The 17,719-nt window shown below is 31.8% G+C and overlaps 1 long non-coding RNA gene across 1 annotated transcript in view; it reads left to right on the plus strand.

The window, feature by feature from the left end:
* The window catches only part of LOC140666941 (uncharacterized), an 88,653-nt gene that overhangs the window by 45,039 nt on the left and 25,895 nt on the right, over positions 1–17,719 (plus strand). The window lies entirely within an intron of this gene.

A 17,719-nucleotide genomic window follows, 5' to 3' on the forward strand; every position in this document is an offset into this window, starting at 1 on the left:
CACTCAGCCGATGGACGATAGTCACTGGAGCGATAAACGTATTTATTAAGTGTACTAAGAGGGGGCCTTTGGCGATGCCCGAGGCATTCTTGCGCTTAATGTTTGTGCCTCATTATTATCCGCGAGCCTTTGGTCCATTTTCTCTCATCGCTCGGTAGCCATCTTTTGCCCTTTGTTTATCTCGCATCGAAATCATATCTTGCTCTTAGTAGTTACTTTTACATAATTCTCATAAAATAATTTTATCTTGTGTTTTATTTGGAATTGTGCTTGACAAACAATTATGTAACAATGTCTGCTTCAGAGATATCTTTTGAAATATAAAATTAAAAAGCTGGCTGATTAATATAAATGAAGAATATATAATTATGACATAGCCTCGATTATACTTATGTTAATCAAATGGATTGTGTGTCAAGTGCACTGAAATGATGTAACCGATAAGCGCGCGCTTCAGTGATATAATATTAATAACACAAGATAAATTCGTTAATACACGTATAGAGTGTATGAAACCGGATGCGCCGCCGCTGAATTACCTTTAAACTTACCGCATCGCGATAGTATCAAAATTCGACGTGTTATCTACATCCGGGTATGAGCGAGCCGTCGCGCGCGCTATCATATTCGAAATATCAATATGTATATGTATACCGCGGTTTTAAAGGAATTTCCTCTTCCGCGAACGAACTCATAATCATAAATTATGATACTTTGGACAGATGATTTTAGCTTATGCAAATTATCTCGTAATGGCTCGCTTATTACAATACAAATCTAATCGTAAGATTACGATATCGCGTCTTCCTTGTTGGCCTTTTTTTTAACGTCGACTAGTTCGATATTTTAACTCTCGAGCTAGTTTTTCTTTTTTTTTTTTTATCCTCTCTACACCATGCAATTTTTTATATTACACCAGATACTCGAAGACACCTTGCATTGCGTTCGCCTTTGAGGTGAATAGGTAGTTCAAGCTAGAGCGCACTTCATGTAGGCGTAAAATCACATGGAGCATAAAACGAGCACGAGTTTAGAAAGAACAGGTAGTTTTCTACTTTTTCACGCGACCTGAATTTACTAAACTTCGGAACCGAATAAATTCAGGATTTATGACGCAGTGTCAGGTACTTAAATATTTTACTCTTGTCGAAGGAAAGGTTGAGAAACTTTTAATAAAAGAATTTTTCGTAGAAAGTCAGGTCGGACTTTAGCAGAACGTTTATACACCCTAGAGGGCCTATCAAAATTTTCATCTTTTTCTCCTCATAACATTCACAAACATGACTTTCAGAAACAGATTTAAATCCTTATTTCTATGTATTTTACGCTTTTTTTATATTCCCATAATATAAAAGATGCGCTAAAAACTCATACTTTATTTATAAAAAATATTTTAAATTCTTACGCGAAAGAAACGAAATATTGAATATATGTATTAATTTACATATTAATATATATATTTTTTTCTATATAGTATATCTTGTACAATTGATTAAAAATATTCGAGCTCTGATGTGTACTTATTCGAAATCAATCTCACTATCTGCATGTACTTGCAGTAGCGAATGCGCTAATTAAATGTTTGAATACTCTTACGAGCGCTGTAAAAGAGGTTTACATTGTAACTCGTTATCGTTTGACAATCTATCCTGCCTCTATTGTTTCTCGGGAAATGCAGCAAACGCAATCTTATTGTACGCGAAAACCGCCAATGGCTCAACTTCTAAGATAGTGCTTGAAAAGCGGTCCAAACTGTTCTTCGTCGCTATTGCTGGTAGGTACGAGAATAAAATGGCACAAGCTTCCAATTTTTCCATGTCGTTGCTCTCTCACATTTTCTTCTATCGCTCATTCATTTCCTTTGTTCTTTTCCTCTTTATTTTTCCTTGTTTATGTTCGTTTCGTATATATTTATTCGGTGCGTACTCGTCGCAGAAGTCTTTTTCACAATCAGCGAAATTTTTTATCGCATTACGAACACAACGATGATATATTTAAAATCAATTTTAAATATCAAACTGTAACGAAAGTAGACACATCTAATTAAGTTTAATTACGCGAATGCTTTGAAATACTAATACTAATAATAAGGCGCATAATGACGTCTTACATTATACAGCTTCTGATTAAATGGAATATTTTGTAAAGCGCGCGATGACCCGTGCGTCGATAATTACCAAAAGGCTCCACTTGCTCGATATCCATCGTAATCGATATCTTCGATACGGCCGAGGAAGCGTGTAACGTGACGACGATAATTCATCCGCGGATCGGGAAAAAACTCGGGAGGAGTTGTTGTTAGATCACCGTAAGAGTGATCGCGTGTCTTCGCTTAGTTATCGTCTCCGGAATGGACTCGCGGTTGTCCGGATAAATGAGCTTCCGTTTATCGGGCCAAGGACGTCGCCGGATATCTCCAATAGCTGCAAATGTCTGCTGGACCATGAGCGAATGTGTACGACGACGGTGGTGCACGACATTTTCCTAACAGTCGTTATTATTCATTTAGCGCGTGTATTTGTGATGTGTAACGTGCCGTAATACTAACCCCCGCTATAGTGTATACGCGCTATTGCATCTTATGTCCTATAAAGAACAACTCCGTTCAACCAGAAAAAAAACTTGATTTAAAATTATACCTTATTGCCTATTAAAATATCTATATATAGCAGTATTAATAACACAACACAATACACACTACATAGTATAATTTTAATAAATAAATAATTATTTTAAGGATCAAACTCTTTTTAGAGATCCTCGTAATTTGCATACATAATATCGATAATATTATTATCTTTATGGTTGTTATATAAATTTGTTAATTTAACACACAGGTAAAATGTTATAACACGAAAGCTTTTGTTAGATATGAGTATAATTGTGTGTGTCGAGGTACGCGGGAGCGAAGTGCGCGGCGACCTAATTTTTCTTTTCTTACCCTCATCCACCCCAATGAATCTAGATACACTCGAAGCCTCTAAAAGGTTCACGAAATTACCTCCGCCGTTTTACAGCGTGATTTATATTCGTTTCGCATTCTCTCGTTTCATCTCTAAATTTAAAGCCTTAGAAGAGATTTGCAAGGTCAGTTGCCATATCAATCAACGGATATACAGACGTAGGTTTCAAATGAACATCTGTCAACGGAAATTCACCTAAACGACAGAGACTAACAATGCAAGAATCACCTCTCGAAGGAAGCTTTTCTATTCAAGATTTTTGTGACGAATAATCATTTTTTCTCTTTGATCATTATCTCTTTATTATAAAGACTAAAATAGCATATATAATTTAAAAATACAATTTTAACAATTGTACATAAAAATAAATGTTTAATTATGCACGCTAGAGATAAATCAAGTTCCATGAAAAAGGTGTAAAATTGAAATTTATTTTAAGCTGGATGAAATAATGGCATTAAATTATTAATTATCTTCTGTAAGTATTTTATGACACTTTTATTAAATGAGAATCTTTATTTTGCTTCGAATCGATTATTAATATTGGAAAATTTATGTGATGAAAGAGATGTCTATTAAAATTCAACTCACGATCAATGCTGAGATTCTTGTTTCAGATACATTTCCGTGACAATTCTGTCACATAGGAGTGTGATTTCGTTTCTATTTTTCACGTTAAAGGCGGACGAAGCCGGATGTAAAAGCGAGTGGAAGCAGTCAGCGAAGAACCGGCGGAATCAACGTAGACTGCTCAGCCGGATTGTTTGGTCCGTCTTTCTTTGTGTGTGTGTTTTTTTTCTTCCACGTGTTTCGCCAAGTTCACTCTCGTTCATGCGTGTGTGTACGAGATATCCTATCCTTGCGCGCAATCACGCCGATCCACTTGTATCCACGCGAGTATGTAAATGCAACAGAGTGGACTGAAAGAAGATGCGCGTACCGTGACCTGTAATCTTATTCTCGCTAGTTCAGGCCTCTTCTCCCTCTCAGTTTCTTGTCCTCGTTCCCCGAGGCACCGTTTCGCGATACACACCGAGGCCCCATTCACTCTCTTTCAATCCGCTCGCGCACGTTAGTCCTCGTCAGTGAACTCTATACAAGCCCCATGATCGCTCGTAATTTTATTCAACCCTTAAGCGACGCAAATCTTATGGGGCGTCGTCACGTCATGTTACGTGCGCTGTGCATTCTTGGCATTGGTCTCTGTCTAATTGACATACAACAGGTATCGCCACCGCGTCTTCCGTCGTCTCGTAACGATCGAATCTCGTCGTCGCGGCCTGCCGAGCGAGCCGATCGAATTTAATGATGATAATTGTGTATACGTGCGTGAGCGTGTAATAAGGCATCTCCTTTTCTTATGATGATATCGGGCATTTAACTTCAAACTTCTGACCTTTAATGTCATTAACTTCTCATTAGATTTAAATTCCGTACTTTATATGGAAAAGAGTTTTGTATATTTTTATTACTTTCTCTTAATGGACTTCCTTGATGCCTATTCTTTTTAAACTTTTTTTCCTAGAAAGTTTCATAACTATTGGATATATATATTTGCATTATATATAATTATATATTTATTAAAATATTAAAAAATTAATTTAACTGTTGTAAATTATACTTATAACTTATGTGTGTGTGTGTTTGGAAAAATTAATTTTTAATTTATACGAAAAACACTGATTGAACATATATACAATCTTCTAGATAGATTATAAAACATTCGTGTAAAAGATTGATGGAATCACCCACATTTGTTGTCTGATCTCACGTTATCGTTTAAAATAAAAGTGTCTCGTTATCCTAGTTAGCATGTTAAAATTTTAATACAACGTTTATATATGTGTTGCAAAAAATGCATGAGCACAGCTTGTTTATCGTGCTTTATCGGCGCCGACCTTTTACAGAACGAGAAGCCGCAGTTGCCATCGCAGTTGGCTATATGTATATCTTTGCTCTTCTCTATAAATATCTCGTATAACCAAAAAACCTCCTTGCAATCACGTTCCATGTTTCGCGCATCGAATTCACTCTCGATCGAGCACGTCAATAGAATCGATACTGCCGCTGCTCGCGACGCACGCGACCATAATCGCGCGCCTTCACCGAGCGTGATAAATAAATCGGTTATTTATAAGCTGTGTCCGTGATCCTCGGCGAGGATCTATTACTTGCAAACTCTTTGCAACGCGGCCGCATATCGGCATTTCTCCCTCTTTCTTAAACGTTCGCGAAACCGCGTCTCGGAAATGTACCGCCGACCCGATCGAACGGTTATCGATTACGTACGGAAATAAAAATGAAAAAGGATAGGAGAGAGGCTTTTCTGAGACAGGTCAGCCTCTGCGGAGGTCGAGACACGTCGAGACGTCGTACGAGACGTTTCCGTTCGCGGTTCGTCCGCGATTTCGCTTCTCATCGCTCGCATCAAGTCCGGCTCGTTCGCGATTCTATGCACGTGGCATGTGCAACTCATTGTATTTGCGCGGCTTACATAAGGTGACTAACTAACCTATTCTGGTATATAGTTTCTTTGGAAGGACGATTTCGATTTATATCACGCCGAACTTTTGCACGCGAAAAAATCAAATGGACATCGAGATATAATTTTACAGGGAATCAAGTAGAAACAATGAAAGAGGGAGTGAGAAAGAAGCTTGTTGTATTATAAGAATTTATTTTTAACCGCAGCTATTTTCATTCCTGGCTCAACGATTTTTCTTAACGCCTGCGTTGTTCCGATTATTTATGCGCGGCCGAAGGGCTACATAGTCGAAGGCGTGGAGATAAAAAAAATGTCGCGTCAACGTATGTAGTGTATTCGTAAAAATAGTTTTCTACGCGTTTTTTATCTTTTTAAATGCTGCACACACAAGCCTCAGAAACAGTATGTCGACTACATATTTTTTGACAAATTTGGAATTAATTTTACTATATCAGACAGCTTTCGTATATTATTTTCGTTAAAAATCAAATATTTAATATTATTACGCTTTACATAATATTTTAATGGAAACTTTTAATAAGATTTATTTGAAATCGATTAAAGTAAAATATATTATCTATTTACCTTTCCTTCCATGTCATGGGAAAAATATACGATTTTTATTGTACTTTGTACACGTCGATTTTTTATTATTTAACTCTATTTTATCAGAATATTTTATAGATTTTATATGATTTTATATGATTGCTGTACGTGAATATCTTCTTTACATAGCATCACGCGTAAATTCTTTACAACAATCAATATGCGTTTTATGTATCTTTGCATACGACATGTGTGTTTGGCTCTTACAACTTTATCTATTGTATATCGATAGAAACCATTATTTCCAGATCACACCATCTTTTAAAGACTTTTTTTCTCATGACGATATTTTTTTTTCTTTCAAGCTCGGTGACGTTGAGAAGCGACAGTTTTTTTTTTTCTAAATCGACATGCTACGGAACATCGCGCGGGAATATAGGCATGGCTTCGGTGTGCTTCTCGTGTAAATCTTTACAGTGTGCTCCACCTATAAACGCTAATCGGGGACACTTTGTAACGCGACTTTACACGTTGTGCCTCGGGCACATAAGGGTGTCTCAGGCGAGCGGAGCTTGAGTTTGAGTTGCAGATGGTGCGAGGTCCCGGGCTTGAGAAATCAATACCGTTAAAATCTCCCTCTGATCCTCTGTCACTGTGTACGGGATGGAATGATTCCAATATATATCTACTCGTAAATTTTTCAATTTAATTGAACGTCTTAAATATTGTTAATTAAACAAAAATTGAATAAAAATTTTCAGAAGGAGAAACTTTTTAGGTTTGCAAAGTATTCATTATATATATATATATATATATAAATACACTAATTGTAATAAAGATTATGGTAGATTATTTTGGTATATTAAATATATTAAATATAAAATTGATACAGAAAAGGTTAAAAAATGTTTATGAGAAAAGTATGATACTTGTATTTTACGATGATCGGATCTCTCTCTTTTTCTCTTCTTCTTTCTAAGTTTTAATATCGACATACTAATATCAATGTAATTTTTTTTACTCAAACATGTAAACATTATAAACAATTTATTTTTTATAAAAATTTTATATTATATTAAAAAAGAGATAATAATGAAAAACATTTGACTTTTTACTATGCTTACAAATAAATAAATATATATATATATATATATATATATACAGAGCGTCCGGTAAAATAAAAACATTAATCTGAACATGAAAGTCCTTTACCATTTTATGATTTTTGCAATAATTATTGAGAAATTAATTGAAAAATATCGACCAATTTGTGTGAGTATTATTAGCACGTGGCGAAAAAAACCAGCCCGCTGTCATACGATTGCTAGTCGCACGCATAGTAACCTTGTAACAGTAGGCTGTGCTCCTAGCAACCGCGTTACAGCGGGCTGTTTCTTTTCGCTGTGCTCCTAGCGACCGAGTGACAACGGGCTGTCTTTTTTCGCAGAACGCTAATATATTGGCGCAAATTGGTCGATATTTTTAAATTAATTTCTCAATAATTATTGCGAAAATAAGCAAAATGATAAAGGATTTTTCTGTTCAGTTCAATGCGCTCTACCTGCTCACGAGCGTTGATTCAGTCTTTACCGGACACTCTTTATATATATATATTTTTATCATTTTTTGTTATACATATAATTCTATGTTTATTTTCTTTTAATAATTATATATTTAGAGTTCTTGTATTTAAACATAAATATCTGAGATGTCAAATGTCAAAGACGTCAATGATTAGCGATATCGCAAAATTACGTATTAAACGATGCAATTTACATCTAAACATCATTGTATATACACATGATCTATACATTTATAATTATTTCTATTACTAATAATGAGATAATTAAAAACAATTTATGGAAAAAAATTGATTTCATTTCAATATGTAATTATCAATTATATATGTGATATTCATGTAGAATAATTTTCTTATATTAATAGGAAATTCAACCATATTTAATTGATAGTATTACTAGTTGTATCTAATTATTTTGAAACGCGCACGCAATATTATTATCACATACAGAAATTATAGCATTTTATGATAAAACAGTTATCATTACGATGCTGCGTTGAAACATTTAATTATATCGTGTAAAAACGAATTTAGAAAGGGAATAATGAAAGTCATAAATTTATCCGTCATCTAGAAATATGTTATAAAAAAACTAATTAGAATTATTTTATTCTTTATGATGAACTTTTTTTATTCAAAATATACCTAGTTATGTTTTTCACCCAGAGCGATATTTATTCGGAAAATCGCTGACATTTAACGTTAACATTTTATTCATCTACTTTTCTAATATAGCAAGGAAAAAAGCAAATATTGGGTCTAATAAAAGTTAGAAAAGTTTCATCACATTTATTATTCGAGTAGGTTAGCCGAATTTGTCACTTTTGAGAGCAAAAGGTCGAGCATCCACAAGATCGCAAAGCTGGATCCAATTAATTATGTGATTGTCATTCAAAAGGTGTGAAAGTGTATAAATGCGGTTTGTGCAGTAGATATTTCTCTCTCTCTCTCTCTCTCTCTCTCTCTCTCTCTCTCTTTCTCTCTCTCATCAACCACAATCCGCAAGAATCCTCGGTTCGATGGATCGGATTTATCAATCAGGACAGCCAAACATTGTATTCGGGCGTGGGTGCATTCTCGTCGAGAATACCATCGCTATATGATTTCGTGCATGTCAGTACATTCGAGGACTCGATACGCTCGTGTCAATCCGGATATACATCCGGTTAACAATTTGTTCGATTTTTTTTAGATATTCGCATGGTTTTATTGAAATTCTTTACCAAGCCATTCAAACTGTTTTGTTCTTTGTCATTTAAAAAAGGTGTGATAAAATGCATTTCGTGTGTTGCATTGTTTTGGAGATATTTCGAGTGAGTTTCAATTATTTTTATCGACATATTTTACACATCTAACATTTTTATATGGCATAATTAGAATATAAAATATTTATATAATATATGAATATTTTAAATCTGAAAAATATTTTTTTCACAATATATAACATGCTTCCTCTTTTATCAAAAAGTCTATCATCATTTATAATAAGAACATTTATAATGTAGAAGTTCTTTCTCTTTCTCTCTCTTTCTCTCTCTCTCAGATTCTTTTAATTTAAATTATTTTTGTAATTGTTCTCTTTCTGTAGAAGATTGGTATAGTTATTTTACGGATTATCATAATATTTTATCATAATATCATAAATATTTCTTGCAGTATGTAATATCATGCCATTAAAATGTAATCTAATAAGTAATGCAGTTATCCTGAAAAATCGATTTCTTTCTGACATTTAGAGTGACATTCATAGAAATCTTTCAAACAAAGATCATGCGCGCATCTGAGAAATGGCATGAGAGATAACAAGGCTCGAAATAGCACTTCGAAAGATAACTTACGTAAACTAGTTGTTCAGATTGTTCATGTTAAATTATATTTACCCTTAGAGTATCTCCCTATGTTTTCTTGCCATATACTACATGTAGGAAATGTCACGTGATGTATTTACACGATGTTTGCATCCTTGGATCTGCAAACATTAGCCACACACGTTGGCCGGAACACAAATATGACATATACATATACAAATTTAGCTTTTTGCTTTTGTACATTTAAAAAAATCATAGAAAATGATTAATTGTTAATGCATTGTTTTTCTATTTCTAAGATATTTATGGTGTATTTAGTTTTTTCAAATTGTCTATGGAAATACGTGTGAGATGCGGAAGATTTGCCGCAGGATTCTTTAGGTTTGGAACTGATTATATTCTAATAAAAATTTAATTATAACGTATATTTTCATAAAACTTCTCGACGGTCTATTTTGAAGACTTTTCTAACTAAACCTTATTTTAAAACTAATTATTGAAAGAATGAGATTTTTTAAAACAACATAAATAAAAAGAAAGTGAAAAGAAAGCTCCATAGATTTTTCATTAAAATCTAAGAGAATTATTAATGATTCTATTACTTTTGTTAAGGAAAAATTTAAAATGATTAAAAAATTTGTATTAGATAAATGGAAGCGTAATGATCATAAGATATCGAATAATATACACAAAAACTGAAACAGATATTTGAAATTAATTTCTTACAATCCAATAAATTGTCTTATTTGTGACGATCTTGGGTATCGTAGGTTTGACAAATCATTCAGCAACAAAAATGTCGTGTAGAAAAAAGTGCTCTCAGAGAGAATCACCGAGAGATACAAAGTTAGAACCGTAAGCGCTATCGTTGCCTGTTCTCTCGTCTTTCAGTGTATTCTCCAGAGGAAAAATTCGCGTAATGTTCTTTTTCATCCATCCGACAACTGTCAAAACGATCGTGGACATTTGGATGCACTATAAACGAATTTTGATTTACATGAAATGTAAATTTTCATCTGACAAACCGGTCTTTGTGGCTGCAGTTACTCTTATCGTATAAACAGGAATATCGATTAAAAACGTTCGTTAGAGTCAGAAAAACTAGCGTGGGATGGGAATTTATAAACTCGTTATCGGCCGGAAATGTAAAACCGTGAAAACTCGTAATTGGAAATTTGCATATTTCAGCGGCGTGTTGTTACGCGGATTTGATTGTCACATATCGTTGTAATGAACATATTTATTTATTCGTGTGTACTATAAACTTGCAATATTTGATCTTTATACACGTTATAAAAGATTCTAATAACTTAATAATAATAAAAATATTAATTTTATTGTTTTCAATTATTATGTTCAAAAATTGTCTTTAGAAGATAAATAGAGAGTCATGTTTATTTTCGTGGTTCGAATAATGCTAAAACTTGCTATATATATATACGTTCTAATCCTAATTAATTAATCCTAATTTATTATATTTTCTATTCCGTAAAAATTTCGGAAAAAGTGCGATTGTCGCTTTTTATTTCCTATAAAAATTTCTACTGCTTTTTATAAAAAATTACTGCGATTACTGTTGTTTAATCCTTTTTTTTCCTTCTTTGTGTAAAACTAAGTTGATGAATTCATCATAGTCAAAGATGATTTTTATCTGCAAAAGATAATGGCCAATATATTATTTTTCTATATGACGGGTTACAAAAAAATAGAAAGCTCGAACGAGATTCTAAGAACATAATGTACGACACTTTCATTTAGTTAATGGCACTTGTTGTACCTATATGTGATTATTATGCGTTATATGTATATATATATATCATGCGAACTTCTAGGGGCTTCTAAGTGACTCGGCCAACTCCATTACGCTCGAGAAAATCGATATCGTATAAAATTCTCGATTGGATAGTTTCGATCTGAAAATGTAGTTTTAAAGAAAACTCATTGACTTACGTATAATTGTACCACATTTAATTTCAATCGTTTTTTAAATCTTTGATTGTTGCTGCCTAAAAGAATTTGTCTCTTTGTTATCGGTGTACAACGAGATGGAATAGCACATTAATCGAAATCATTGATTGGAAGTAAAACTGAAGAATTTACTCGTCCAAAATTATGATAAGATATTTCTCTTTTCTTTTTAAAATATTTCCTTCAAAATATTGGAGTGATAAATCGTTCCAATTTTCTGGCTTTCCATTTTCATTACCTTTCTAAGTTTTATCCTTTCGATGCACTATCAATATTTTCAAGTGTTTGACAAAGTTTTTCTTTACAGCAAAATCGCATTTCCACGACATTGATTTGCATTGAGATGGAAATAGAAAAAATATTTCGATCTAACTCTAAATCGAAAAAAGATACATATCAAAATTGCAACGAAATAACTTTATTTCGCTTCGAAGGTTCTTTGAAAGATTTGTCGACTCAATTTCGCGATGCCTCAGAAGTGCTCGTTTCTCTTCAAAAGTTTCTAGCACCTTGTCATTTGTTTGTCAAAACGCATTTTCCGATATTTTCCAATTTTCGACGAGGTTTTTCTTTGCACGAGAAATCACGCCTCCTCACCATCGACATGCAACGAGATGGAAATAGCATTTCAATCGAACTCGCCGCGGCGACTTGGGAGGGGCGCGAAGTCAAAGGATAAATTCTATAAAAATCGCCCAACATGGCGAACGCGCCATCGCGTCGTACTAGAAATCCATAGGTAGATATACTACCCTTCGACGTTCTCTATGAACATATACTGACACATCTACCGATGTACGTGTTATATTTTCATATACATATGTGTACTAATACGACGGATCTACACTTATACACGTGTATGCCGCACCCTTTGTGCTAAAATTAGAAGTGACGAAGCGTATACTCACTTCGCTGGCTTCGTGCTTTTATTCGCTGGCGTTTAGACATAACGTGCAACGGGGCTTTCAATGGCAGTTGGTGAGCGCGAGAAGAAGAGAGAAAGGTAGAAAGAAGGGGAGCACGAGAAAGGGAGGTAGGGAGACATTTGAGGGATGGACGAGATGGAGAGAAGAGTATAAGGGTTGATAAAAAGAGGCGAATGAAGACAAACGTGTGTCCCGGGTTAATTACAAAGAATCCCTTTGTTGTTCATTTCTGTTACAAATCTGTAAATCACGTCTAATAGTTTATTTAGTTATCTTTTAATAAAGTTTACTTCCGGCAAATTTTGTGCACGATATATGTGAATTAGTGAAAAGTAGTTTATATAGTAGTGAAAAATAGTGTAATATACTAATGTATTAGTTAATTCAGTGTATTAGTGAAAAAATAGTGTAATGTACGTTGCGTTTTTAGAATTTTTAATATTAATTTGTTAAAATTAATTAAAATTAGTTAATTATTTCGATATTTAATTTTAATTTACGTTAATTAGTTCTAAAATTGGACTAGACTTTCAAAATATACGAAAGAGATTTGACATACACTTAGAAAACTTTTCAACTTTTCAACTTGTTTTCAAATCATATGATATTTATACATTATAATATTTATAAATTTATATATATATATATATAAATTACTGAATAATAGAAAACAAAACTTTTAAAATATATTATTAGAGTATACTTATTATTGAATTTTCACGTTATATTAGGAATATATCGAATAAAGAATTTGTCTTTCTTTATATCGATAAAAAGTTAAAAGTTGAAATATTCTTTATTGCTTTGTCATTACGTGGATATTTGAGCACATCATGGATAATAGTTATTTGAAAGGAGGGTAATGCAAAGGATAATCAGCATAAATCTTCCTTAGAAGAAAAACCAATCCTACGCCTATATCTGCTTAATTATTTAACACATCGTTCAAAGCCGCATTTCGATTAAGGATTTAATAATTCAGATGTAAGTGATTACAGTTTCCACTGAATTTTCTGAATTAATTGCAGATACGTTGAACGGATTTCTAGCTCGACTTTAATTAATTGAGCTTTTGTATTTGTTCCATGATTCATCACTTAATAGCATTTTGCAAAAAATTTACTGAGACGAAAGGAATATATGTATAATGTATTCCATTCGGCTTATTTAAAAAAAAAAAATTCCTACATTCATAACTTTGACCGAGAAAAGTGGCTATAAGATTTAAATATTTTTCGACACTTCTGTATATGATTGATAATGTCAATAAAGCTTTTCCTAAAATACTTGAAGGAATCGATATAAATTGAATATTGGTTAATCAAATGTGACATGGACGAAAGTGTCTGAGAAATGACGAAGACGTTAAACAAGTGACAGACGCGTGAAGATAGAGGAATGATATCGAGGAAAACGTGAGATATTGATTGCGTCCATCAAACTGATAGCGCGGCTGATCCAAAACGGCAGTCGACTACTGCAAGGGTGGCGGCGAATACTCTCCTCCCACGACTTTCATTTTCTGTCAATACACATCAGGTCCACGTGACGGCATCGATATATCTTACCCGGCATTAATTGCGGTCGCGTATGATTATTCTTGTCTCAATAGTCACTACATCATGTAATCGATATTCTGCATTTTTGCGCGTCGATTCTTACTCATTTTAATTACACTCATTTGTGAAAGCTTAAATGTATTTTTAAATCCTAATGAAGAATTTCAATATTCTCAGATTAATTTCAATGTTCACGTTTATTTATTATGTATTTAATATAAAATTCTAAATTAATATTTATAATTGTATATTAATATATTAAATATACGTAAATATGATTCATTTTCATCATTATGCATTTAAAACATTATCTTTTTATGCAAAAAAAATTTCTTTAATTCCGCCATTTGATTCAACACACGACACAATAAAATACAGTCGCGGTAATCAATAGTACACGCTATCTTTAAGTAGATCGTGTAGAATGGCTAGTAGGCAGACGGGTCGCAACGGCGATCGAGGATGACTATTTTCGGGATTACACGTGTAACAACGGAATCGCGAATGTGGGAGTGTTCCGACTTGTTCTGTCACGCAAGATGATAGCCAAATTGCCGCTTTATAAAATAAATGATCAAAGATTAAAAGAAATTTGGATTCTTAATCTTAAACAATCTTAACTTTCAAGCGTTTTTATATTACTAGAATAAAATTATATAACATTAATATCGCTATGATGGAGAAAAGAATAAAAAATTATTTTAACATATCGAGAAAAATAATAAAAAGAAAAATCTTGATATATTTATTTTAATCTCAAGAGAAAAATACGTATCGCATTATCTTTTATATATATACATGAAAAATGTAATATATTGCTCATACTTAAGAATTAATATATTCTCTAGTTGTCGCGTAATATTATATATAAATTCTTCTAGTTCTTTATTAAACAAGACCCTCAGAGGCGATAAATGAGAACCCGACGAGCGTTTAGCTGCTTAAACCAATTGGTCCTTCACAAACTCGTTTATCTCGGTTATCTGAAAAAAGGATCGCTATAATATTTCCTTTTATTTTTGGCCGAGTGCTGGCGTAATAACGGTTTTGCATTGACGTATCCGAAAACTGTTTTTTTATTGTTGTGTTTGGCAGATTTATAGCCTTCATGCTCTGTCATGCCGTAATACAGTACAAATAAAATTGAAAGTTTTGCGCATCCAAGTCTGTTTCTGAAATCTTATTATAAATGCTGTTTTAATTACTTACTGTCTTATATAAAGAAATATAAATTTGTATCATATATGGAAAGTGTGCGTTTGCTCTTTTTTTAATAAAATATTTTTATTAATATTAATACTTAATAAAATAATATTTTTGCGATCCTTATGGGTTGCAAATTTTTCAACATTTCTCTGTTGTATATGAGCATTTTTTTCTGTGAAAGAATAAGAATGGGACGGAATATTTTATCCCGAAATCGATTCGAGTTGAAAATTTCAACCTTTATCCGATCCTATTTTTCCTTCTCGTCCATAACTTGAGTTCCCTTTGGGACTTTGCAAGAATAGTGCAGAGTACTTTAAAGAGGAAGAGAGAAAGAGAGAATGTATCTGAGAAAAAGTAAACAGTAAGGAGAAATAAACGATGTTTTTTTAAGTGATTCGTTAATGCGTGCCACAATTTGTGCTATGAAATTTAACGTTCGTTCAAAAGATAAACCTGAGTTAATCTGAGTATAACGTAAGGATCGCGCTTTTACTTAAGCTGATAGGGGCTTAGCGTTTCATGTTAATTGTACAACACCCACCTTTACACTGGCTAGTTGAGATATATCGTTTTATGCTCGGAAAATGGAAATAGGCAAGATTATCTTCATTTTCATTATTACTAGAATAAACGTAATTCACTACATTGAATAAACTTACACGTTGCGTTATTATATTATTATACATGTTAAATAAAAAATAGTATACAATAACATATATATCTTTAAAGTAAAAAACTATATATATATATATATATATATATATAGTGTATGTACGATATATAAGTAGAGAAATCTATAGAAAGTGTATAAGAAAAATTTATATATCAAAATTTTCTAGTCTTGTGATTGTTTATTATTTCCATGAAAAATAAAGAATTACGATGCATTATTTTAATCTTTGATGATCTGAAAATAACAAAAAAATTAATTATTGTGGATATGTTAAAGCATATTTATCAAGATAATAGATATGATTGAGATCTATGAGCGACCATATGAAGCACGTTGATCTGAATCGGATGGTAACTGAATGCAGTTTGTAAGTACATTTTCACGAGAATTGGGGAATCCTTACTGTCATCCGACGGAAAAAGAAGGAATTACGATTTTTTATTGCATAAAGATATAAATGTTTTAAGTACATATATTATCGATGCGTTTACCGATGATTTTTTTTTAAGAGATGCTATCTTAGAACTATTTGTGAACAATGACAGAAAATTTACTTTATTTAACAATTGCGTTTTCAAGTTTCGGCAAAATTTCACATTTTCTTTTTAATTTTTTCATTGTTGAATTTTTTTTATAAATGAGACGCACAAATTTTTTTTGCTTTTTACGAGTAAAATGCATATCTAATCTAACCTAACCTATTCTAAAATAATATCTAATTATAATTTATCTAAATATTCATGTATTATTACAGCTGATATAAAAAATTCCGAAATATATAACTCTTGTCGATAACAAAATGTACCATCTGACAGACTTATTGATTATGTTTCTTTTCCAAGATGGCAAAATGTATTTCAAAGAGATTCAGTATTTTACTGCGAGAGGTCTCTGGTATTTTAATTTATGAGAGAAAAAATACAATGTTGAAAGTTTTAATAATAAAAATATAAATATTTATACATTATAAATAAAAATATGTATATTTTACATTATAGAGATTGTAAAACATACATAACATATGTAACATATATAACAGAAATATATGTATAATATGTATAATAAGACTTATATTTAATTATGAAAAAGTAATGAGAAAACACTTTAAAATTGTATAATTATTATATTAAAATAAATTATGTTATTGTATCTTTTTTATTTTTATAAAATATGTATTAAAATTTTTGCTTTTTCCATATTTGAAACAAATTATTCACAAGAACTTATTATTGCGCAACATTAATAGTAACAAATATAAGAGAAAACAGACTGTAAATATAAATATGTTTTTATAGGATATATATATATATAAACATTTTCATAATATATATCCGTGTACGTATATCACGTTTATAAATTCTATTTTACACTTTATTTTTCACGAGAAATGACATTTTATGAATCATTTTTGTCTCAGAAATAAAAATGCTAAATATTTAAATATATATTACATAACTTGAAAGAGATGTATTATTATAAAAAAGATATTATATGAAGACATTTCTATAAATGATGCCAAAAATTATTTTATTATTATTATTAAATTATTTGTTATTATGTAATATTTAATTTAATTAAGATATTTTACTTTCTCTATTCTTTCTTTGTTATATTTATATATTTATTATCGGATATAATTAAAATCTTTACAGAAAAAGAGTGCATCTATGGTTTTCATCTTGGAAATCATACAATAGTACAATATTTTTTTTCGTTCGAATTATCACAAAGTCGTTAACTTAGCGAATTAATAATGATTATCTGTTGCTTATCAATTAACTATGAATAATAATTCAATAAGTTGAACCAATATCAGTTTTCAATGAAGAGAAATGAAGGATAGGTCTATAAAGAAGACAGAAAATATAGTATATGTGCAGTTACTTTTATAAAAGTCAATTAGAAAAAGGGAGAAAAGAAAATGATATAAAATTATTCTATTTCTTTTTCATTTGTCACACAATCAATTTTTTTCATTTTTAATTTAAACGTTTCAAATTACA

This window comes from Anoplolepis gracilipes, chromosome 6, assembly GCF_047496725.1.
Source record: "Anoplolepis gracilipes chromosome 6, ASM4749672v1, whole genome shotgun sequence".
Lineage (NCBI taxonomy): Eukaryota > Metazoa > Arthropoda > Insecta > Hymenoptera > Formicidae > Anoplolepis > Anoplolepis gracilipes.